Consider the following 25,636-nt stretch of genomic DNA (forward strand, 5'->3'; position numbering starts at 1 on the left):
ATCGTGTCCGCAGCTCCAGCGAAAAGGTCTGCTCCGTTCTCGCACGTGGCACTCGAGCCTACTATCTGACCGTTTCATCTCGCGTTTCCTTCATCTTCATCCTCCTCGTCCTCCACAACCTCTCGTTGCTCTCGCACCGCGCGGCCGAGACGACTCGTCGACTCGTTTTCTCTTTTTCCCTTTCGCCCTCGCCACCCTCTTCACAGAGGCTCGTCCTCGTCCTCGTCCCCGTACCCATCGTCTTCGTCTTCGTCGCCCGTCGCCCGTCGCAACTCTCCGAGGCTCTGGTCTTTTTAACCGCGTCTGCGTCCGCGTCCGCGGGCGTATCTGCATCTAAATGCGCTCCTCGGATGCGAAATTCTGAGGACGTCACGTGGTGATATGTGACTCGGGTAACCGCGTCTTCGGGGGCTCTTGCTCGTCAAGGATCGTCTTCCCGGAATGCGAACCGATGCGACGAGACCGCGAGAAAACACTTTGCCCCGACGACAAGCCTCTTCCTCGCTCACTCTTCCGAACACTTTGCTCGCTCGCTCACGCTTTGCATACCGGTAGCTCGTTCGCCAACCTCTCTCGCGAATTTTCGAACCTGTGAGTCAGCCCCCAGTCTCGTCTACTCTGGGTCATGTTTGACCCGCGGCCTCGGCCGCCTACCAAAACCTTCGACTACTTGGACGCTCAACCTCTTGCTGAACAGTACCGGGGCAAACTCGTGACGAGAATCCTGAACGAAATCTCTGCTGAGCATGAATGGTACTCTTTGCTTTTTAGTTGAAACGAGATTACGTTCTTCTGGTACGAAAGTTTCTGGTACAAGCACCAACACTTTGATTGCCCCAGAAATGGGAGACTGAATTATTTGTAGGGAGCAATGACCGCGGAGTAGATCGATCATATGGTCTAGATCGAAAAGACGAGAGCAACAAATCCATTTCCCTCTACAACCTTTTCGTCGACTGGACTAACGGTGCGAATGCGAGCGAGGGACGCGTGAGACAAAGAGTGCGTGAGAGAACGGGATAACGAGAGAGAAAGAGCGAGATGGCGAATGTAAGCAAACGTACATAACGAGCGAGAACAATGCGAGAGCGTCCTTTTTGGAGTGATAGCGAATTTAAGCGACAGCGAACAAATATATGTCTGTTTGTGCCGTCAATACAATTTTTTCTTGCATCCGACACTCTCTGTTCCTACATATTTATACAGACTATTCGATACGAATGCCTCGAGGTAATTAAGATTTGCGTTTTTTGGAGTCTTCTCACGGTTTCCTGCGACCCGGGCTCTAAACTTTGAGGAATAGGATCGTAGCCAGAAAATACATAAATAAAAGGCTCGTTAGGCGTTCGTAACGGCTGGTGCCGGGATTCTTTTCCAAGCAAAAGATTCCGATTTACGAGGGGAGTTTTATTGGCGTCGGACTGGTCGCCTCGGAAAGCGCGGCTCGTTCCCATCGTCAGATTTTTCAACACCTCCCGCATGGAAACGGTCGCTCGAAGGGCAGTGTCTTTCACGGGCGGGATCGATAGGGCGATGTCGTGCCGGATTAATTACCCGGCGGCGTGACGAGCCGCCAACGAAGAGATCGTAGACTTTTCCACGCTAGGAAGGGAACGGCCTAGAACCGTATAGGGTAGAGAACGAAGTCCTATGTTCGTTCTTTCTATCGCGTATCGCCACAGTGGAAAATTGATATCGGTCGTAGGTCGATTTTTATGGAGATAACCCGGCCCGCCTAAGTAATTACCCTCGGCTCATAAAAAGACTACACAAGTAGGAGGGTGGAGACGCGCGCGTGTGTCTTTCTGCCGGGGACTTGTACCGGGTGGAGCCACGATAATCGTACAGCTGTGAACATTTCGGGGCGCCAGGCGGGAATAATAAATATCGGGTTACCTTCTTGAAGGGGGGTGTGTCTAGAATAACTAGCTGGCTATTAGCTAAATATTTATTAGGCCGATAAGTGGATGATTTATTTTCTCCGTTTGCTTACGTAAAACATCTTACCCCTCTCGAGGATTCTCCGAGGGAAGAAACTAGCTGATTGGTGGTTCGCAGACGAGCGATCGATCGTTTTAGTTGTATGTAGCTCTCGTTATCGAGAACGAGACAACGAGATCCGCGGGACCACGAAAATTATCTTGGCTCGCGACGATTATCAGAACGCGAGCGTACATGTTCGAGGGATTTTTTTTCCATCCGGCGGACGTCGATTTATCGGCGTTCCCCGAGACAGAAATTCGAGAAGCACTTGTCTCCGCGACGTCTCGTTGCTCGTCCCGTCTCGTTTGGCCCCCTTTATCGAGACTGGCTTTATCGGTCGAGGGAGGATAAACCACGCGCGCCATTCGCCAATAGCGACCGATCGGGTTCTCGGTACCGTAATCGAGTTTCCGTTTCTTCCAGGTACGCGTGAGTCAGCCCGTTCCTCTCTGTGCCCTCCTCTCCTCCGCTTCTCGGACTCTCTCTCAGCGATCCGGCTGTCCTCCGTTTTCTTTATCGTGCGGTACGGACGCATTATGCAAAATCCTGGGTAATCGTACGCCACCGCCGCGCTGCGGAGGGCCTTCTCTCTCTCTCTCTCTCTCTCTCTCTCTCTCTCTCTTTCTCTTTCCTCTCGTCGAGAAAAAACGGAACGCCTCGGAATCCCGGGTGAAATTAAGCGAGCGAGTTATCGGCGCTCGACGGAATTAATCGAGAGCCCGAGCCTCTCTGTGTCCAGGAAACGGTAAAACTCGGGGCCTCGCGGCCCGCCGAGTTCTCGAATTGCGGAACGTACATGTGTTTTCGGCTCGTAAAATGTCGACGGGGCCCCTCGCGGCGCCGGACCACCCTGCGCAAAAGCCGAACGCGCCACGCTTCCCATATACGCGAGGCACGTCGCGAACCAGCGCGAGGCGAACGTCGAACCGAAAGTATCGATTACAGATTTCTCATCGGGGCCTCGCGGAACGGAAAGAAATCACGGCCTCCGATCGATAAGGCTCGCCTCTGGCCCCTCTTCCACCTCGCTCTTCGTCGATCCGCATTCCCTCGTGACCTCTTCGAATTACGGGGCTCATGCTCGCGCGCGTGTCTTCGCGACCGATCCCTGAATATGAAGTAGAAAATTTAAATGAATTCCTGCCGGCGAGATTTCACCAAACCGTGCTGCTTGGGAACGATTCCGGGGCGAAGCGTTCGCGCGATAAAAATCGTTAAAAGGCGTTTCGCGCGTACGATCTCTCGAAAGGGGTCAGGAAACTCGGGACGCGGAGAGCTCGGAGCGAACGGAATCGCGGGATCGAGGCTCGAGAGAGGAAGTTTCGCAAGCGATTCGCGAGCGCGAAACTGGCACGCGTCTACGTTATCGCGTCGGTCCGCGAAATGATCGTACACGGAGCAAGAGAATGAGAGAGAGAGAGAGAGATAGACCGGGGGGAGCGTTCGTGATCCGCGTCTCGCGGGCCTGAGAACGTGTAAGAGAGAAAAAGAGGAGAACCAAGAAGAAAAAAGAAAAGAAAGAACGAGGCCGGACGAGGCTGTTTCGCGCGGCGAATAGAACACGATTCCTGGAAAGACGCGAGATAATTAGAGACGTGGGTAAACATCGTGTTTCCCTGCTTTTAATGCAAACGCCGGGGTGATTAAAGGCTGGCTCAGCGCTCGGGGCTTCGTACAAATACGATTATGCGACAGCAAAACTACCAAGTAACACGATTAAAAGGAAAAGAAGGCGAATCGTGGAAGAAAGCTGGCGGACGGCGGGGAGGGAGCGGAGGAAAGAGGTTCTCTCTCTCTCTCTCTCTCTCTCTCTCTCTGTCTATCCTGTTTCGTCTGCCGTTTTCTCTTGGAAGTGTTGCGTCGTGGATGGGTTATACGCAATTACGAGTGTGTCCTGGGACGCGAAGCTCGTCCCAAATCGTCGACGAGCGCGGTCGTTACCGGAGCTGGATCGATGCTCGTAACCAGGCCTGACCCAGGAGTCGCGCTTACGCATCTGTTTGCTGATTTGTGGCCCGGCGTCGTTTCGCCCAGGGATTTTTATCACGGCGAAGCTATCCGGTGATTGCGTCGTTAAGGCCTTCCGCGGCGGCAGGTACAGGCGACTAGCTCCCTCTTTCTCTCTCTCTCTCTCTGCTCGCTCTACCTCCTCCTCCGCGGCGCTCGTCTTTCTCTTCTTTCTCCAGGCTTTCGCGAACCGACACCGCGCGCACCTTCTGCAGGATCCTCTCCTCGTGCAACAGTCGTCGTCCTTTCCCGTCAAGTATAGATGATTCCAACGTACTAAAGGGTCTAGGGGTTCTAAACACAGAATAAAGCTGGGACACAGTGAGCTAAAATGGAGGAAGAAGAGGTAACACATATGCATTATGGAGCTTCCGCGTGTCGCGCCTGACTGCGACATTTCCGAGTGTCGGGACTATTCTATGATCGTGGAAGATTTCAAGGAAACAGCGATGCAAGTTCTAGCCGGGTTCCAATAATTTTCGAGCGACCATCGCGCCGTAGAGTACCACGAGGAGGGTTAATGGACACGAAAGCGTCGAACGCGAAGATTCCTCGGCGGACAGGCAAGGACGAGGATCCTGTCTGTTCCGTCCTCGTCGTTCCCGCAGGTCTCGCCAGCTTCCTCGGAGCCGATGAGCCGAGACGTTTTATCGAGACACTCGATAGATGTACGATCGTTCGATCGTCTTCGGCCAGGATTGGATCGTTGTCGCGTGATCTGCATCGTCGGTCCTTTATTTCATCCTGTCCCTCGTGACTAGCCGAGCGTGTACCGGGTCTCTCGTCGCACGGCCTAAGAAAGAGAAGAAACACGGGGGCCTCACTCGCCGTCTCTCGCGCGCCTCTTCCTCTCTTCGAAGAGAGAGAGTCGGGTTCTCTCTCTCTAGTGTCGCGTCGACCACCGCCGATATAATTCGCCGGCTTTTCCCTCGAAAAGGGCTTCGTCGACTGTCCGTCAACGGGGAAGAAGGGCTCTCCCGGCAGCGAGAGAGCGCGTTCCGCTCGTTAACTTTCCCCGTTTAATCGCTGGCCGGCGTCCATCCTCCTTCGTCTCATCGTTTCGCGCTCGGAGCATCGTAAATTCGTGGAATTTGCAGCGGGCCGTAAATTTCCTGCCCCCGCCCCTCTTTCCGAATAAGCCCCGAGCCGTGAAAACTCCCGGGCGGTAATTAGTTCGCGGCGAAGAATAAAGGTTCAACGACACGCTCGATCGCTCAACCAACGGGTCTCGACAAAATCGATTTTTCCCCCTCTTATTGGACAAATCAGCGCCAAGAACATAATCCACAAGTTCCAAGATGAAACTCCGGCTCATTAACGATCCCGCAGATGTGTTTGTACCCGCGTGTCCGGCGAAAGGGGATTTGACCAACCACTTCCTCCTCGGGCCGACGTTGAGAAGAATATATTGTCCGTATCGAATCGAGATCTGCTCGGGAGATGCTCGTACTTCTGCCAACGGAGGTTAATTTCGTCGTGCCAGTTTCCAAAAAATTGCCAAAAATGATTTTTACCGGTCTCTTCGAGTTGAAATCATCAAACAGGCCACGCGGTACATATGTGGAGTCATTATCCGGCACTTGAACGCGCAATCGGAGGTCAAATTTCTCGCGACCGCCAGGAAACCGTCCTCAGAATTCCGTTTTCGCTTTCGTCGAGCACCCCCAGGAAACGCGCGTTCCCGGCTGGAGACACCCGACTGACCTCGGATGGAACGAAATTAATGCTAATCCCCGGGAATTAATCCCCGGAGCCGAATGAGAGAATAGAGGTGGATTACTCCGGGACACGCCATCGGTCACACGAGCGTCGGCCCGTTTCCACGGGATTAATCACGCTGTGTACGCCTCTCTTGCACCCGCGCCTCGTCTCTCCTCCAGCCTCCTCTCTCTTGCTCTCTCTCTGTCCCATGACTCTTCTTTTTTTCCATCGGAGGATTTTCGGAACTTTACGACTTCTCCCGGTGTCGTTAATTTTTTGAATCCTCCCCCGAGCCTTAGCCCCCCTCTGGAGGACCCACCGGAAAGGCGCCCGTGACTGCAACGCGCGCTCCGTTGATCTCAATATGCACCCTCGATGCATCTCAATGTGCAGGGGCGGTACGGGGTCATCTATCGGTTCTATAGAAAATTTGCATAGGCTTTAGAAAATTAATTTTAACCCCTCAAGAACGACGTCTGCGGGTCGTGCCGATTCTAGCTTCTTTATTGCGCGAGGTATGATTATTGAGAATGATACACTCGGGGCTAGTATAGCTTGCCAACTGAAATTGGGGACGGGCGCGAAAATATATATAAAAAAGACGAAATCATCCGTTACATGGGAGGATAGTCAAACATAGATCATCGCTAATTACTAGACGAAAGTAACTGAGCAGAAATACTCGAGGCTATTTTCCACGGTGTGTACGTTGAAGAGAGAGAGGCAGTTTGGCTGCGTCGGAGGAGGACGATGGTTCTGGGAGAGGCGCAAAGTGCAGGCCGACGTCGGTTCTGTTCGCGGGGACGTTCGTCGGAAGAAATTTGGAGCGGAGGGATTCGAGGCTCGTTACTCGCGCGGCGGCTTGCACCCGTCGCGTTATCTTTTATTGAAAGTGACATCGAATCGGGGCATCGTCATCGCGGCCCCTAGCGTATCTCGGTCGATCTCGACATCTGGATCAGTGGTGTCGATCCCTTTCGTGTACCGCGTGACGGTGCAGGTTAAAAAAGAAGACGATGTCAGGGTTCCTCGTGTCTCGCATCATCGTTTCCCCTTCGGCTTTCCGTTCGCTCCCTCTCGGTCTGTCCCTCTCGGTTTCCCCGCTGTTGGCTGCCAGTTCCCCCGTGTCCTCACCTCGAGCCTGTTGTTCGGGATTTAACGATACACCAGGGAGAGGACGAAACAGACGAATGATCGTTTATTAGAACTGATAGCGTTTTAACTGGCTGAGATATTTCAGCCGGTCGAGAGTCAGGAAGACGTAGAAGGGGGGCGCAGTGATGGTAGGAGGTACAAGAAGAAGAAGAAGAAGAAAACGAAGGAGGAGGAGAAGAAGAAGAAGAAAGAGAACGAACCGCCACGATGTACGGCCTATCCAGACTAATCCACGCGCGCGTCCGTTTATTACTCCGTTGGACAGTGTGCGTTCTGCTCGCTCGCTCCAAGATCATCCTCTTTGCGGAGCGTGTGGGCCGAATTCCACTCGATTAAGATTTAATTTTTAAATCACGACCACTCGCCGCAACGAATTTACATCGCGACACGTGCTCCTCTCGCTTCTCTCCCTTCTCTCTCTTCGCTTCGCTATTCTTCTTTCCACGGTTCGTCGAGTTCCGCGCGTCACGTGTGCACCGCGAGCGTCGCTTTCCCTTTGACGATGGGGGCCTAAAGGATTTCGTGATGGATGGAGCTCGATCGTTCGGCGATCGTCCCCCGATACACTGTCGACGATGATTATTGAGAGGCGGGGGCTCGCGCGAGTCGTCGACCCCGGCCCGACCGCGGCGAACATCTTTGACACAGTTTTAAGTGTCGTGCGATCGTGACGAAGCTCCGCCGACAGTGAAATTAATCCGGCCGATGCGCGACGAATCTCTCGCAGCTAGAACTCGATAGAGGCTTACTAATCATCTCCTACGTCTGCTTTTAGTGGGTCCAACGATAGGAGTTGACGTTTGAAAGAAACATTCAATTATTCAAGGAAAGATAGCTCCTTTCTACTTGGGAGCACCTGTGCCACGCCTCCTCGGGTCAGGCCACGCCCATTTCACAGAAAAAAACAAGTCAAAATAGCTGACCCATCGTTCTGACAGGATCTAGCGACTAGAGGGAGTTTATTTGAGCGATGATTTAGAGTACGCACGTCGTCGGCCGACAATTAGAAACTAGTGGGAGGGCCGGTGTGCGGAGCGAAAAATTTGTGTGGCGTTTATCGGCAACCGTTTCGACGTATTTACGGCGGATAACGCCGGCGTTATTAGCGGCGCGTCTAATTAGCCGAAAGTTGGCGCGACGCCGCCGGTGGGGTCGGTCGCGGCTGTTGTGCGCCTGTGCGGTCGTTATTAAAATAACAACGTTTCGTTTTTCGTCCGGATTCGGGATCGGTGTAAAGTGTGCGCGCGTCGCGGATGCGTTAATTAAGAGAGAGAGAAAAAGGCCACGGTTCGTTGGCGGTTGATGCAGTTTTCTGCATCAATCGTCTCGCGGGCCGAGGTTGGCAATGAAAGCGCAAAAGGGTCTCTAAAAGACCTTCCACCGGGAGGATTCAGTGAAATATACTGCGAGACGTACATCGTATACAACGAGGCAAGGGATTACGATCCGCGCGCGCACACACCGTGCCCGGTCTCTCGCGTCTTCGAGCACCGAGAAGAGATCGGGCTCGGTCTCTCGGCCGAATGCGACCAACGAGCCACGAGCTCGTCGTCGATTTTCCCAGTCGTCTTTTATTCGCCGCTTCTATCCACGGTACCTATACACATACACATTGACGTACGCGCGTGATCTTTCTCTCATGCATGCGCACGCCGAGCCGGCAAACGCGACTGGCAAAAGTCTGCTGCCGATTTAACGCGTCGATGACGATTCTTCGCGCGAACCTTTCTTTCGCGGAATTTCACAGGTACCGTTACAGCCCCGATCTCGCGAGTAATTGTCGGCCGGAGCATAATAGATCGTCGTTCCCTCGCGTTCTAACGCCAGCCCGCTCGCACCGCTGCCTATTCAAAATCAGTGTTTCCCCGTTCTGTATCATCGGCTCCCATCTTCTTCCGCGTGTCGCCGGATCGAGAATAAATCCATTGGCCTGCCGAGGCAACGCCGCCATCGCGAAACGAACGTCTCTCTACCGTAATCCATCGTTTCCTCGGTGCGAATGGCTCTGGACAAATCAGAAACAAAAATACCAGACGATTCGTCTTCGTCTTTTCCTTCACAGACTGGGCGTGGCCTGTTTTTGTTGCTCGTGAAAGCTTCGGTGCCACCAAATAGCAAATCAGAAAAACAATAGAGAATACCATTGTAGATAGTACTCGGTAGGCGTGGCCTCGCTGCTCCTGCCAAAGGTCCAGAGTGCGCTGCCGGGAAATCCGTGTCCACGCGTGCAACACGTCAGCTGAGCGAGCAACAAAACGGTTCCGTGGGAGGTCGTTGGAAGGGACGCGCGTGCAGCAAAGCTTGTCGGAGGCGCGTGTCAATCTCAGGGCGACGAGCGTTGCCCCTTTCGCGAGGATTAATCAAAGCCTGCGTCAAACTCTTGAGGCTTCCGCGCTGCGGGCCTCGGCGTGTTTGCGCAAACACCGATCCGCCGTGTTCTCCGGGGGGCACATCCCGTGGTATCCACCTCTGTTCTCCCACGCCCACGATCTTCCAAATAAATGTTTCTCCGCCGAATCGCGGTGCGAGCGGCGGACACAAGCGCGCCTCTCGCTCCCGTTTTCAAGCGCAATGGGTACACACGCCGCGGCAACCGGGTCCCTTTGAAATTCATCCGTCCGTCGCGTCGCGTATTCGATACACGACATATCCAGAAAGCAAGCCCGGTGCATTTACCGTCGACGTTTCTCCGCTTTCGTTACAAAGTTCCCTTCGGCGGCGGAATATCAAACTGCTGCTCTCTCGCGGGAAGAAAAGAGAGAGAGAGAGAAGGAGAAGGAGGAGGAGAGGAGCGGAGGGCGGAGAGACTGGGGCGAACCCTTTCGCCAGACCGAGCCCGAGAGTAATTTCCAGGAATTAAAATCATAAAAACGACAACCACCGCGAATACTAAAAATCCTCCGTCTTCCATCCCACTATGCCGCCCCCGCGACCAGGGGACAAAGAAAAAGAGGACATCCCGACGAGTACAAAGCATACAAACGCCCGGGATGGGTCCACCTCGAGCCGCCACCGCCAGCATAAATTCAACCTTCTGAACTTTCTCGTTCCTCCGTTTTCCTTTCCGCCAGGCTCGGTGAGAGTCTCTCTTTCTCTCTTTTTCTCACCGTGTTTGTCCCTCTTCTTCACTCTGCTCGGATTCTCGCGGGTTCACAGCGAATTAATAGGATCGCGGCCGTAACGAGTCCGACCGACGACTTTGATCAGATTCGAGCTCGCGCTTCGCAGATTAACCCTTCAACGGCTTAGCCTGGCAGAGATGCGGGCAAGGCGTCAGGACTGCGAAAGATACGGGAACGATTATCGTTTCGCGGACCACTCGGCGGAACGACGCCACGGGAAAAACGAATCCCATCTCGTTGTCAGTCCTGCGACCGCTCGCCAAGCTGTTGGCGAGGTCCTCCTAATTCCTTTATCGTAAACGCCGCACGCGCCGCGATCGTTTGCCACCCTAACGCTCGTTCGACCGATATCTCCACACGCCCCTGCTACTTTTCTTAGAGTTTTGTTTAACGATCGGTATTACTCATCGCAGTTTCCGGTGGCAATTATTACAGGTCTCGAGAAGGCTACCGATTTCCTTATAGCCCGCATTGGATCGTGAAACGGTCGATCAGCTGAAAAACTTTATACATCCGGCCGGAGCTAGAAGCCTCGTTGAATGATAATTAAACAAGTTCATTCGCTGAACGCTGTTCGCACACTCCGGTCACATCCCGGTGTGTTTCACGATGCAGGAATCCGTGCTTGTGATTCGATGGTTGGAACGATAAGCTACCATTTCGGAGTCTGGGATGAAAAGAACGAGACAGAGAGAAAGAGGGGGGGGGGGGATCAATGTCAAAGGAAAACAGCTCACGGGTAAACTGCTAGTCGTCCAACTATTCGGAGAACACGCTGATTCCGCCGTGCTCTTCAAGAGTCCGCATCTTCCCTCGCGTTTTGTATTCCTCGAGCGGAACGATACTCGAGGCTGCATTAAATTGCTGGGTCCTCTCGCCGGGCGGGATAGGTCGAATGCGTATGGAAAGTTAAACAAGCGGTCACTACGCGGCCCGTCTGATGTCTCTGGAACCACGAATTTTATGTGCATCACGGAATAGATGGGATCGAGATTTAATTTCGAGAGCAGCCGAGAGAGATAGTCGCTCGATGTAGCTTCACCTGGCTCTCCGATATTCCTGGCACGGGAGACGCTTTAACGCGTCCCATCCTGGACATCTAACCTCCGTAAAGACGGATAATGGCTTCTCGAGCGCAATAACAAACAGGCTTTTTCAGGTTCTTCGTGGAACCCGAAAAGGTTGCTTCAACTCGTCGTTAATTAGAACAGAGCTTTATTCCCGCAAGATCTATAGCTGAACGAATGAACTGAAATCACAAAACGATCCGTCTAGTTCACCGTTTTCGAACAGTGACCCACATATGGGACTCGTGAAATTGGTCGTGGGGAAAAATCGCGTTTGGTAACGGCGCGACAACCGGCGGCGGCGAATTTCGCAGGAAGCTCGTCGAAACGAGTCGGAACGGAAGCGTTGTCGAGGCACGCATTGTTCGGCAAGGTGTACGGGACGACAAAGGCGACGGTAGGGGTAGGTGAGCGGCCAAGGGGGTGGGATAGGGTGCCGGGAATTGGAAGAACGGGGGGTGGGATCGAGCGAGCGAGCAGAGCGAACAGAGCGAGCGGCAATAGCTTTGAAGGTAGCAGCCGGGCTGGCATCGGGGGTATCTAGGATGGCAAAGCCTCTCCTAATGCATCTGTACGTTTCCCATTACGATTCGGTGCGCGTGGGTTAAACTAACGAGACCAGGCGACTGGAAGGGAGAGGGTGAGAAGAGATCAGAACCAGAAGGGAAGGACAGCAGCCGGTGGAAGACGGAGCCAGGCTGCGCGGCGTGGATTAAAGAAAGACGGAGTCCCGGAGTAGTGGAGATAGAGAGAAGGGGGGAGAGAGAGAGAGCCGAATACGTGACGGGGTAAAATGTAGAGGGAGCAAGAGAGAGAGAGAGAGGGATAGCGCGAGGAGAGGGTGAGTTTCCATCTCGATTCGGCCGGGTTTCCATAGCGACTGGGACGTGACCACGTTGCCCATGGGGAAGACGAGCGAAAGAAAGATGAACGTAGACAAGGGGATCGAACGAAGAAGAGACGGAGAGGAGCGGCGCGTCACGAATGCAATACCGACGCACGATTCTCTCGTTCTCTCTCTCTCTCTCTTTCCGCCGGCTCGCCATGATTTTCTCGATTCGACGAAGAAAAAGGGAAGCAAGGGTGGCAAGGGATAAATGGATACACCGGCGGTAGAGAAGAGAACGGTTAAATCAACCGTGAGGTCACGTGGGAGAGCACGGAAGCAGCAACAGCAGCGGCGGACCCTCCGAAAAAGTTCCGACGTTCGGGCGCGACGAGAAAAACTAGCGACTCCGAGAGGTCGGAATTGAATTCGGGGGCCGGCTTGCTCTCGCCCGCCAGCTACGCTAGGGATAATCAAATTTTCGTCGGACGGGAAAACGCGCAGCCCTCGAGAACACGTCGGCCTGTGAATATCGCGGCCGCCGCGCGCGTGCGGCTTCGGCTGCGGCTGTGGCTGGTGCTCTCCCTCCGCAGCCTCGGCCGCCGCACCGTCGAGTTTCACCGCGTCTCGCCGCCAATCTCTCGAGCGCGCCCCGTCGATGATCGATAAACCGGTCTTGGGAAATTTCGAAGCGGCACGCAGCGAGCACAAAAGAAACGATCCTCGCGCCGGCAGGACGATCGAGGACACTCGAGGCGGCGTCGTTTCCCGTCACAGAAAAGGAGAAAGAGAGAGGGAGGATTGCCAATTTGTCGAAGGGTCGAACGAACCTACTGGCTGGGCTGGATGGCTGGGTTCGTGGGTTCGATTGGCACCCGCGGTACGGCTCAACCCCCTCAAAGGACCTCTCGCGCCACCACGAGAAAGAACCCTGCCCCCGAACTATCGCTGTCGTTGCACAAACACACCTTAAACTCGACTCGCACCGCACGTACCGCCGGTTCCACGAGGATCGATGATTCATCTCGCAGCTATTGTTGCCCCGGAATAAGGAACGCTCGTCCCGGAGAGTTTTCCCTCGGATCGGCTCGCGCATACCAAAGTTCCTGGAACGCTTCCTTCTACGGCTGACAGCAGGGGCGAAAGTCAATTTGGGAAACCTCAGCGTGTTCCTGCCCCGACGACAACTAAACGAGGGTGCGTGTCCGAAAAGGCATCGGGAACGCAATCAACGCCTCACGCGGAATCGCCACGTTCACGGAAAAGAACGAACGTCCCCCTTGTTCTACGGGGATGTCACGTTGCCTCCATCATCGGTATTCCACGCAACCTTTCACGGGGATCATCGAAACTCCCATGAGCTCCGTCCACTGTTATCCGGGGGTGAAACAGTGGAATCGAGCAATCGCTATTCGCTACGATAGTTCGCTTTATTAATATTTCAGCATGCTCGCTGTCGACCCTTATTAACTCCACTTTTGCATTGAACGCCCCACATAGGGATGTCCCAATTTCCAGGAGAGTGTACAAGGGTGGTTATCAGGATCGCGGGAACTGGAGCTGAGACCGAACAATGCGTACCGAGCAAGAAACAGATTCGATCGAATGATCGAGGAAGAATTCGGCTGGGTTTCCCGGTTCGATCGCCGGCGATCTTTACGAGCGATCGGAGCTCGAAGCCAGGCGTCTAGATGTCCGTGATAAAAGGGCCTGTTCGTGTCGTAATTCGATGCTACCGACCAGAAGGGGCGCCCCGTTCGTTATCGCTGGTCCGCGTGGTCGCGTATAATATCTCGCGATTTTATTGCGCTCGGAACGAGCAGACGGTGTCGACGCGATAGACACGAAGCGTGCAGCAGCCCGTTAAAGTGCACCGCCGGAAAATTTCATCGGAAACATTATCGCGCGCCGATGGAATCGCGCGGAGACGAATAAAAAATTGGGCTCACTGCGGAGACACGCGCACTCGCCTGTTTTTAAGAGAACGAAATAACGAAAAGTGACGGAAAACACTTTTTTCACGTTGTGCCGAACGACCGGGGTTCTTTTGGACAGTTAGATTAGTTGCTACAATTCCGAGCTTTATTGCTGGACAATACGACGCGGTCTGCTGAGGCAACATCCGGTCCCAACGTCTTTTCGCCTGTCCACTTTCTCTGTTTATCGCAGCCCTAAATGTGCCCCGGTTTTCCTGTAAGGGAAGGATAGCCAAGACACACATGGCCTGCTCCAGACTTTTCCAAGGTATTAATAGATCCGGCATCGAAGCGGAAAGAAATGAATTCGGAGTAGAGCGTCCGCGTATCGGTCCGGTAATAAATTGCTTTCTCTCTCTCCCGAGAGAAAGAGAGAGTGATTTATGTGCGCGTTCGGGAGAGTATTCCCGTAGGTTCGGCCGGGAGACAAACGCGTTGTTTCGAGTCCGAGCGAGAGAAGTAGTAGGAAGAAGAATAGGACGAGGACGGACGGACCACGTCGGGGAGAGGAGCCGGGGGAAGTCGGTGGTCGCTAAAAGAGCTCGAAAGTACCCTCCGCAAACGATCGTCGTGTCTCCCGCGCTCTCTTCTTCTGAAGAGCAGCTCCTTCTAATCCGCGAAGGGGTCATTTCCCAGAGAAAAATGTGGTGCTCGTTAAAATTATCTACGGGATACGGCGCGCCGGGGCGAGAGAAGAGACCCAGTCCGGGTTAGAGAAATCGGGTGAAAAATAAAAAGTCGAGGTTGATAAGGCCGGGGTTGGAACCGACGACGACTACGACGAGCGCTTGTGAACGTGGCAGCGGGAGACAGAGAAAGAAAGGGAAAGAGAGGGATCCCAGAGAAATGGGACGGAAGGAAGAGGAGACCGAGGGAGCGAGAAAGCGAGAGGAAGAGAAGGAAGAGAGGTGCCGCGAACCGACAACCGAATTAACTTCTCTAGGTATTTCGACCTTTGCTCGTTTTGTCATTGTCCCCGCGGATAAGGATCTACCGTGCTCGCGCACACCCTACGTACATATATTTTTAGTCCTTTATAAGCGGGGGAGGAGGAGGAGGAGGAGGACGAGGAGGAGGAGTAGGACGGCACGCACACCGAGATAGAGCGAGAGAGGGAGGAACAGGCGGATAGAGAGGGAGGCACCGTTGCCCTCCGAGTGGTTCTATAAAATATGAGGGACATTAATATTCCGTGCCTCCCGGAGGAGGAGGCGGTGGTGGATGGAAAGTGGGTAGAGCGGAACCGGCAACGAGAGAGAATCCGCCCGGCTAGAGTAGAAACTACTGTCCACTTGGTATTTCGAGGAAACGGTGGCCTGCTTTCGCCGTTCCGTAATTGCCCACTCCTCCTCACCTATGCTCTCTTTCGTGTCTCATCTCGCTCGGTGACAATCATCGTTGGAATTCTATCGTTTTTATCGTACCGCTGCTCGCTGCTCCGGACAACTCGGGAGCAAATAAACCACGCCCACCTTGAACGCGCCACGCCTACTTTGTACATAGAACGCAAGATAGATGATCTTTGTCGCGGGAAACTTTACTCGGTCTCTCGGAGATCGAGTTTTGGGGGGTGGAGTCTGAACACACAGGCAATTAACGAAAAGACACATCTTTCGGTCGAATTTTCCCGGTGGTTAGAAATCCCCAACGCTCCAAATTCGCGATGCCGTCGAAGAGAGCCGGCTGGGAGGATTTGCTTCGGGTCGTGTCGTGAAAAGGGCGACCTTTAAAAGCTCCCAGAGGATCGGTGTTCGCGACGATATCGGCCCGCTCGCAAGACACGCGCGCGCGCGAAAGAAACGGCAGCGGGCTGAGCGCGTAGGTTCGCTTACATTGTATCTCGCGGTGGTCCTCGATCGCGATTGGACGAGGCCCGAGCGAGATTGGATCTACGAGTATCGATCATGCATCGGCCAGGGCTCCTCCATTCGAGTACTAATGGAAAGACTGGTATTCATGTGAACGGCCTTCGGGGCTTCTGCAGGCCGTTGCCTGCGTCTCCGTTCTCTCTCTTTCTTTCTCTTCCTCGCCTCTTCTTTCTTCTCTATCCACTCTCTCTCTCTTTCTCGGCCCTCCTCGTCCCATTCTTTCCTCCTTTTCTTCCTCGCTCTTCTTCTCTCTCCACCCTCTCGTCTTTTTCTTCGTCGTTCGTCCTCTTTGTCCCACCTTCTCGCGGACGACTTCTCCTTCTCTTTCACGCTCACCTCCGGATCCACGTATATACATATATATCTGTCATCCCGACCGCGTCGTTAGAACAGACTCTGTTTATTGACACGAGTCGTCGAGTGCCGGGATCCTCGCGTTTCCTCCTCCTTCTCTCGCGCGTGCGACCCGTCCCCGGCGCTGAAATCTCTGCCACGGGCGTGTCGCGCCGACAGGATTTTCGAAATGCTGCGGTTTCGGTCGGGCAATCTGTAACAGACAGATAGAGGGTGTCAGGAATGCGTCGGTTTGCTGTTCGCGATGCTAATTCCGCTTCTTCGCCGTTTTCGAAAGCGACGTATTAAAACATTTCGCGTTGATTTCCTATTTATACTCAGTTTCTGGTTTTTCCATCTCGAATGGAACGGGACCTCAATTTTCGGATAAACCGAAGCTTTCGGTTAAAATAAGTTCTCCGTCACATATCCAAGCCTCGGTGCTGGATATTTCGGAGCAACCGGGGGACAGAGAGGCGGAAAGAGGTGACAAGAGGGATTGCCCGCTGCGGAGAGATAGATCCCTCGTGAGAGGATCGGGATTTTCGTCGAGATCCTCGCGCAAACTTTCTCGCGCGGCCGAGAAGTCGTTGGTTTTCACCCTCGAGAGACTCGTCGGGATATTTGGTGGTCAAGGGGCCATAAACAGGGCCACTATGCGACCGGAAAGAAAAACACTGGACCAGAGCGAGAAAGGAAAGAAGGGGAGATCGGGAACGGTGGTTGCCGGCTATTCCCGCGGCGAACTCGAAAAAAGTTCGAGCCTTTTGTTTCGCGAAACTTTTATTTCTTTCGGGACGAACGGTTTCGGCTACGGTCAGCGGCCACCGGGCCCACCGCCGGGTTCTCTCTCTCTCTCTCTCTCTGCCATCCCGAAGATGATAAATTCCCGAATTAATCTGCTCGAAAAGTTGCCGGGAGGGAACTTTCGCGTCCGCGCGAAACGACGGAAATTGCGGCTCCTCGGGGAAACTGCTGCGGGAGTATAACGGTGGCCGAGGATTCCATAACATAAAGTAGCGGCCGGAAGCCACCGGGTAGGAACAGTGGCTTCCTCTAATTCGCAGAGTAGCCTGCTCAATTAAGATCCTCCCGGATCTTTGGCCCGCAACGAATTATCGGGCTGCTTCGAAATTTCCTCGATACCCGTCGAACTTCCTGTCGAAAGATTCTCATTATCGATGCATCGAGTTCCTGTATCATGGAAATTATTCAGCCCCTTACCGAGACAACGACGAAGATGTCGAGCACACGAGGAGTTAAAAAGAGGTTTGGTACAAAAACAAACGCAGAGAGAGAGAGCGTCATCGATGCGCCGAGTTCCGGTGACCCGAGCGCGCGGAGGCCATTCCGGCTTTATCTTGACGAAAAGTATTTAATTTTACAACGTACCCGGAGCAATCTTTCTCGACTCTTTTATAGAGCCGGGGAACAAGTCCCCTTCTGTTCCTTGAGCACAGTAGAGAACGTCGCAGGGAGCGAGAGGAGAGAAAAAGGAGCGGCACGAGGAACCCCTTTCTCGTTTCCCCGCCGTGATCGCGCTATCTCCAAAGAGCTTATCTACGCAACGATCGGACAGGGGTGCCGAGACGACATTATATTTTTTCCTCGTTTTTTCTGGACGGTGCCCTCTTCCGTTTCCTCGGGAGCGTGGACCGTGGCGTGCGGGGTAGCTGTTCCCCGAGCCCTTGTGAAATTCCTAATTAAGATTCGGGAGCCGAAACCCGTAGCAAGCAGCAGATAGAAAGAGAGAGAGAGAGAGAGAGAGAGAGAGAGAGAGAGAGAGAGAGAGAGAGAGAGAAGGAGAGACAAGACCCTCTTCTGGCAGCGGCTCGTCCAGCCTTCTCTCATCGCCTCTCGGTTCGGCTTTCTTCCTAGGTGAGAGAGCGCATAACCGCGGGCCATTGTGGCCTGGCGAGCGTACCCCTCGGTCGTTACCCACATTGTTCCATTGTTGGATTATCATAAACACAGTTTCATTACAACGATAAAGGTGGCAGCGTCGCGTCGCGTCGAGCCGAGTCGAGTCGAGGAAAGTCGAGTTGAGTCGAGTCGAACGAGCCACGGACCACCACCCCCGGGGAAAAGCGAACTCGGAAACTCAATTTCTCCGGGACCAGGAAAAGGGATGGTCCTCTCTCTCTCTCTCTCTCTCGCTCTCTCCCACCTCGCCAGGACTCGTCTCCGCTCGAACTCGACCTTTTCGCAACTTCCTCGGCTTTTCTTTCCTCCGCCTGTACCCTTCCCCTTCTCTCTGGACGGTCTCTGGTAACGTTCTTTTTTTCTTCTCTCTTTTCTTTCTCTCGCAGGTTATATCTAGCCGACGCGATATCTTTCCGAGTCGAGACGGCATTGTTCGTCGAGGCTAAGCCCTTGGAAAAATATTGGAAGGGGCCTGGCTCGGCTGCCCGGGAAATTGTATTTTTAATTTAATAATCCCGAGAGCCGAGCACAGCCGCGCGGCTGCTCCTGGATAGACGATACCGATCCGCCGTAATCATCCGTGATCCGTCGCCGGAGATGTACGAGCACCCGTAAATGTCGAGTACCCGATGGTCGGGTTCTGATATTCGGATTTCCTGATATTCGCTGTAATACATATATGTATTCGAGAACCCGTCTCGATCCCGACAATTTTCGGGTTCTCGCACACACCTCGATCCTCCGCGGATACGTGCTCGGCCCAGTCTGGCTAAAGGAAACGGCGTTGTCTCTCTGGAAAGCGAGAGCGCGGCGCTCGACTGATATTTCGCCGAATCGAAAGGCAATCCCGGTGAAATAACTCGGGGCGTCAAAGGTCGCGTCGGCGAGCGAGAGAACGAGGAGAGGGAGCACAACCAGCTCTCTCGAACAATGGTCGTAGGAAAGCCGTTTGCCGGCAGGTGAAGATCGTTTCGCCGCGTACCATCTGGACGGCCATTATACGGCTCGTGTACCGCCGCCGAGGACTCGATTATTATCCAAATATCGCGTCTAGCAGGGCGACCGCGTGTGCAGGAGACGACGTTAACCAGTTCAAATAGTTAACGAGGTTCGATCGAGGGTTCCGGCTCGCTGCGTGCAACCTGCCGTGCAACCAAAGCCAACCACGTCGCAGAAACTGCAACTCTCTCCACTCGGCTTCTCTCGTGCTCGTCCAACCGCCGTTCCGCCGACTCCCTCCCTCTCTCTCTCTCTCTCTTTCTGTCTCCTCTCGTGCAATATTTTCGCCGGTTTATTGGGGAGCCACGGGACCGACTCGCGAATTTTAATTAACGCAGCCGGACTCGTTGCCCTTTGCCTCCGCTCCGGCAATCTCGGCAGTCTAGCCTCGCCTCTCCCGACCGCCTATCGAAATTCCTCGAACCTTCCCAAAGATTCGAACGCTCTGACGAGAACAGCGTCCGCTCTCCTCCCGGAGCGTCTAACTTTAGCGAATCGCCGAAATGCCTGGACCCGGCGCGCGGCCGAGTCCCGCGGGAAACCCAGAACCTTCGTCGCCGATGCACTTTTCGCTGCAGTTCGAATACTGCACTCTACGGACCCCGTTCCAATCGGTTCTCGACATCCACGGCGAAATCCAATTCCCCCGGGCGATATATTTATCGAAACTTCTGCGTGTGGCTTTTGTTAATCGTCGTCTCTCGTTAGTCCGAAATGTTTCGACGAAATCATGAAAATGTTACAAGAAATGTCTTGATTTTCAAAGGGTTCAAAGGGGTCTGATAAGGAATTAGTCACCGTGCGACGTTTAATTAAAACATAGGGTCGAGCTGACCTCGAAAGTCTCCATTGGCCGTTGACGAATGAGTTCGCGTGACTTCCGACCGAATGAATCTCCGAACTTGAGGAAAATTGACTTCCCCCTCGGTAGCTCGTTGAAAACTGAAGGGGGACATTTTGGGGCGGTTCATGGGAAACCCATATCCTTTGAAGCGAACATGGTGTGTAAATTGAGCAGCTTAGGGGCCGTTTAATAAATCAACGAGTTAGCTAAATACAGAGAGAGAGAGAGTACGAGGTCAAAGACAGCAAAAAGTGAACGGAGTCTAAGTTCGTTCTCGAAATTTCACAGAACGCGAGGTTCGCTGGCCGGATATCGATGCACACCGCGAGCGAGTGCATCGGAGGCCGTCAGATGCCTCGTCCGCGAGCACGTTCCCTGTCACGACGAGTAATTGACTATATAATGGATTCCTGCGACTGCGATACGTCAAGCTGACAGGTCCAGGGGCGTGCGTGGAGGGTCCCGGGCCGAGCAAGTCCTTCGATATTAAAGTCAACCCCCCTTGGCCCGGCTAATTCCCGACGATTTTATAAAGCCCGCGTTTTCCACGCGTCCGAAAGAGACGAGTGAAAAGGATAAACGAACAAAGAGTAGAAGAGGGAGAGAGAGAGAGGATTTTCTCCCTTTGGAATTAGCATAAGATCGGTTCCGGTGGCCGGGCACCCCCCAATTGGCATCGGGCGAGGGTGCACCGAGCAGGAAGAGAAAAATTACATCGAGTATGCAGGACGATCACCACGATGGCCTCGCGACTCGCAATTCCACCCCACGAGAGTCGATCGTTTCTCCTCGTTGCAACGAGCGGAGCCCATAACCGACGTGCCGGCCCGTCTGCCCGACGATCATTGCCCGGCTACGCCCCTTACGCGCCGACACTCGCCTGCCCGACTCGAAATAGCACCGGGATATCGCTCGGTGTATCTTTGGACCAGACTCCATTCACACTCCCGAACTCAACGCAACTCCCTGCACCGCTGGATCTTCTTCGCGAGTCTCTGCGCTCCTCTTCTTCTTCTTGCTCGCGCCGCGAACGCCTCGTTTTATTGGCTCGACCTGTCTGTCCGTCTGTCTGACTGTCTTGCCTCCCTGTTTCCCGACGTCGGAGTAAATTGCGTTCCCGAACCAGGGTCCGTGGGTTTTCGAGAATCGACGGGCCAGCGAAAGCCCGAGTCAGCCCGGAGACACGGACCAGCTAAGAATTCGAGGATTCCAAGCAGTGAGCACGTGAGCGCAGACCCCCGGTACCGTTTCAGACTTCCGGTTGCGGCTAGACGGTGCTCCCAGGCTGGTCACGTGTACTGCGACCACCACTTTATCCCTTGCACTGCGATTTATATGTACAGAATTCATTTTTTCTCTTAGTTTCATAGAGCAGTGGCTGCCGTAGGATCTGATGGTTTCGGTGCTCGCACAATCGGTTCAATAATTTCTAGCGATTGTAGGCCGGTCTATTATGTCTTTCAGTGTATGACGTACGTCTGGACGTAGCTTAAGGGTTCGTCGGAACGTAGGCAAGATAGACACAGTGGCCACGGTCTGGTATGGTCGAGTTTTCAGCCCCACGTGGCTGGCTCGCCGGTGCAGCCCTCCTCGTTACGCCGTGTGACGTGCCGTCTCGTCAGGGGCGACGGTCATTGGCGCGTTCAGCCCTTCAGACACGCGACACTGTCGACGCGTCGCGTCCACCTAACTCGAAATATTACGACGCTTAGGCTCGTTACGCCTGGCTGGCTATCGATGAGCCCGACGTCCCACAGACTGGAGACGATCCAAGCCAAGTCTGCGCGCTGTCTCCTGAAACAAGCCGTTCCAACGAACCATTTAATACGAGAATCACACGCACTGATCAGTGGGAATGATTAAATTGCCGATTGAACGGCAGGGAACGGTAGATTAACCCTAAATAACTAAGCTGTCATGCGTGGAAATTACGATGGATATTAACCCCTTGCACGATAACATCGAGTCGGATAGGTCGATTAGGTTCGGAAATTGTGTGACAATAGGCATCCGATAGGTTTCCACTAGCGCAGCGATTACCTGTGAATTTTCTTAGCGCGCAGTATCGATACAGAGGGGATCGAAGGTAATCGAATCTTCGGGTAGACGACTGCCGTCGGGAGTCGATCTCCCGATCATAAATCTGACTGGTTCGGGAATTGCTTCTCTCGCGGCGCTTCGATCCGGGGAAGAAGAACGATTTGTCCTATCTGCGAGGCGCGTTCCCTCGGCGAATAATCCCGAAATAAATTCTGTGACGATCTGGCGCGAGCTTTTTCTTCTTCTCCCTTCGCCACGGCATTTCCTCCCATTCGGCGTTTCTCTCCCCCTCCCGTAACGGCGGCTCAGAAGAAAAATCTCGGTTAACGCCCGAGACCCGTGGAAATGCTCCTTAAATGGTACTTCCAGAGACTTCTCCCCATCGGGGGCGTCGCTGTATCGGCTCGGGGGTGCCAAATAAACCGGCTACATCAAGTTTGCGCGATCGGCGCCCTCCGTAACCACCCTCATATTGTCCGAAGGGTGACGGGTCTCGTGCGCGGACACACATATGTGCACTTGTTCTCCCTGCCCTTCGGTTCGCTCTCCCTGCTGCCTTCGTTCGCGCGGGACGAACCTCTACGGCTTTCCTTTACAAACGAAACGAATCGTCCCGTCCCTCACTGTTTCTTTCGCCATCTAATATTTCGGAGTTAATCCGCCGGATACACCGGCTGCTTCACGGAACTTTATCGACCCTGTCGCGTCCGAACGGTCTACGAACCGTTGCGAAGTCTTTCGTTCCTCATTTGGCCGTAGACGCTCAATTTCTGAAAATTAGATTTAATTGTACGGCGTGTGCTCCGACAGGAAAGAGCGAATGTACCGATCCGTTAGCTACCGGAGGATAACGTCTGGAGCGCAGATATATATCGACTCGCAGATTACGAAGAAGATCAAAGTCGATGTGTTCGTGGAATACGAGGAGGAGTACGCGGTGCTCTCTCTCCCCTCGATCGTCGAGTGAGACGTCGCGCTCGTTGAAACGTGTTCTCCCGGTGGCTCGGAAGGAATATCGCTCGTTACGATTACCGATTAACGATCCTCCGATGAGGCGAGCCGGGGTCACGGGCACCGGATGCGCAGATAAGAAAAGCTGAATTACGCGATTCAACGATCGTCCCGGGTAAACACCGGAGCGGCCCCGTATAACGATGATCGCGCCCGTAGAGTAATATCGACTGCAAAGTGGCTGTGCTCTCTCTCTCTTTCTCTCTCTCTCTCGGGGTCCGTAGCGCGTCTCGGAAAGGTGGCCGCAAAAAAAGCATTTCGCCGAGTCGAACCCCGCTCGATCGAATCCTCTCCCGGAGCCTCTGCTCTTCGCCACGGTCGCGCAACTTGCCCCCCGGAGTTAATTTAACTTTCGCGATTCCGCCAATCGCGTACCCTCGCGAGCTAGTTGCCCGAGGTGGCTGCCGTGAAACGGACGGCGGAACGTGATGCGCGTACCTCCAGGAACAAGGTAGTGGTGTACGCGGCTCACTCTCTCTCTCTCTCCTCTTCCTCCTCTCTTTCTCTCTATCCCCCTGAGTTGCAGCTAACCCCAAGGCCGAGGGGTGGTCGGGCACGAGAGCTCAATATATATTAAGATCCGCGAACCCTCCGCTAGACTGAAAGTTCGTCTACCCCGCGCAACCCCCTAAGTCTTCCCACGAACGCTCCTCCACCCTCATAGACCGAGGCTACACCATCGGAATTGCGATTATGGTGGCAATATTACCGCTACGGAGCGAGGAAGAAAGACAGACCATTTCCTCTACCAGACTGTACTGGGTGGCCCCGTGAAAAAATAATCCCCGAGAAAAGTTTAGTCAAGTTACAGCGCTCTTTGCTTTCTGAGTTCTCTAACCGGCTCTCGACAGCCACGGGGTGGCCCTAAACCATGCCACTTTGACAGCAACAGCGATAGAAGCCTATCTACTTTGCTCTTTCTCTATAGAGTAGGCGGGGCTTACTCTGAGTGGGCGTGGTGTCTTCGCTCCTACTTTCAACGGAGCCAGAGCAGTGCTCCTCAGAGCAAAACGATGGAAATGTCATAGACAGACTTGGAAGAAACTTCATGAATACTTTGTTCCCTTTGCTTTCCTGTATCCTGGGCGTGGTCTATCCGAATGGGCGTGGTTTCGTTGCTCTTGCTTTTAATAGAATCATATAACATTGCTTAACAGTTCTTATAATATTTATGCTAAAGAGACTTGGAAGAAACTCTGTATAATTTAGATCCCGGTCTTTCGACTTATTTTTCCGGCAACAAGATCGCTTTCCGGTTGCATCATCGCGGGTCGTATGTACAGCCATAACCGAAGGATGCGAGAGAGAGAGACGCGAGAGGTTCTGCTCCTTGGCGTGTTTCTTTCGGACGTCCTCGTTCATCGACTCGCGAGAGGAGTGGATGGATCGTTCACAGCCGCCGCCGCCGCCGCCGCGAAGCTTATTGGCTTTATTTCGAAACCGGCCCGACGCGGCGGTTCATATCTATTTACTGGCGCAGTTGATCCGCTAGGAAACAGAAAACGGCTATCCGCACGCCGGGCCTCGGCGTGACTCGTCTAGCGGGGCTGCGGCTGCGGGGATGCTCATGTTCCCGACAAATCGATAGCTTAATGCCTGGTTCGTGTAACGCGTTACACTTTATTGCCGCGGACTGAATTTCATCGTTTCCCGGGGAACAAAACCGCGGAATGCATCGGCGGATGCCGGATAACCGCGCGGAACGTTGCTTTTTCTATACGTCGAGGATTCTTTTGTCCGGGTCAACGTTCCTCCGGGCATTCTCTCTTCCGATCTACCTCTCTGTCTCTCTCTCCTCCTTTTTTTAAAAAATTTTTTCCTCGCATATTCTGTTCGCGGAATGGTGCCGCGAGGTTGAAACGCGCGCGGCTGCGACGACGGCGAGATCGCGGATTTTCCAGAGCGGATATATTCTCGTGTCGGCGGTCGGCGAGGAGTCAATTCGCCGAGCCGATTGAAAAAACCCGTGAAGACCGTAGAGAGGGGGCGAGCGCGTTCGTGCTCGACATAATTTCCGAGCGAATTAATAATCGACGATCGACGCGGAAGAACGATATTTTTCCCGGCAGTTTTGTCGAGGACGACGGGGGTCGAGGGTCTGGCTCTGCCGTTGCTGGTTTCGCGTGGGGGACGACAAGGGGGTGCGGATATCGCGCGGCCATTACACGCGAAGCAATTAAACGCGACGCCGAGCGGAAATATTTTTTCCCCGGGTGTTCCGGCCGAATTCGCGACGCGCTTTTGCCTCTCGATTTACTTCCATCGCGATCATTCCCCGGGCACAACGTTAGCCGCCGCCGCGCGTTCTATTATCTCTCGGCCGATTTCGAATGCGGGAAATTCCTCGATCCCTCGAATCGACTGGTCCGCTAATGGATTCGCGGGCTTCCCGGCCGCGGATTCGCGTTTCATCAGGCCACGTTCACCCGTTCGGTCCCATTCCAGCGTCGGGTCGCGTCGATCCTATCGATCGTCGGGCTAATTGGGAAACATCGCGCCCCCGAAGTCCGGCGAATTTGCTGTTTCACGCGATAAAAAGCGAAATTGCCTCGCGCGCCCGCCCGCGCTCTCTCTCTCTCCCGCTAATCTCGCATGCAGCACGCTAACGAACCCGAGGCGCGAAACACGTTAACCGGTGTAATTAATTTCATTTCAAATCTCCAGCGGATACGGAAAGAGCAAGAGAAACTCGACCGTTCGATACGGCTTCCGACCGCGCTACAAAAGAAACAGAAACACGCGTCAGAATATGGACGACGATTTTATAGGAGGCGGGATTTA

The 25,636-nt window shown here is 53.8% G+C and overlaps 1 protein-coding gene across 20 annotated transcripts in view; it reads left to right on the plus strand.

Annotated features, from left to right (window-relative positions):
• The window catches only part of Eph (Eph receptor tyrosine kinase), a 76,975-nt gene that overhangs the window by 30,113 nt on the left and 21,226 nt on the right, over window positions 1-25,636 (plus strand). The window lies entirely within an intron of this gene.

The sequence above is a fragment of the Lasioglossum baleicum genome, chromosome 13 (assembly GCF_051020765.1).
Source record: "Lasioglossum baleicum chromosome 13, iyLasBale1, whole genome shotgun sequence".
In the NCBI taxonomy this organism is placed as follows: domain Eukaryota; kingdom Metazoa; phylum Arthropoda; class Insecta; order Hymenoptera; family Halictidae; genus Lasioglossum; species Lasioglossum baleicum.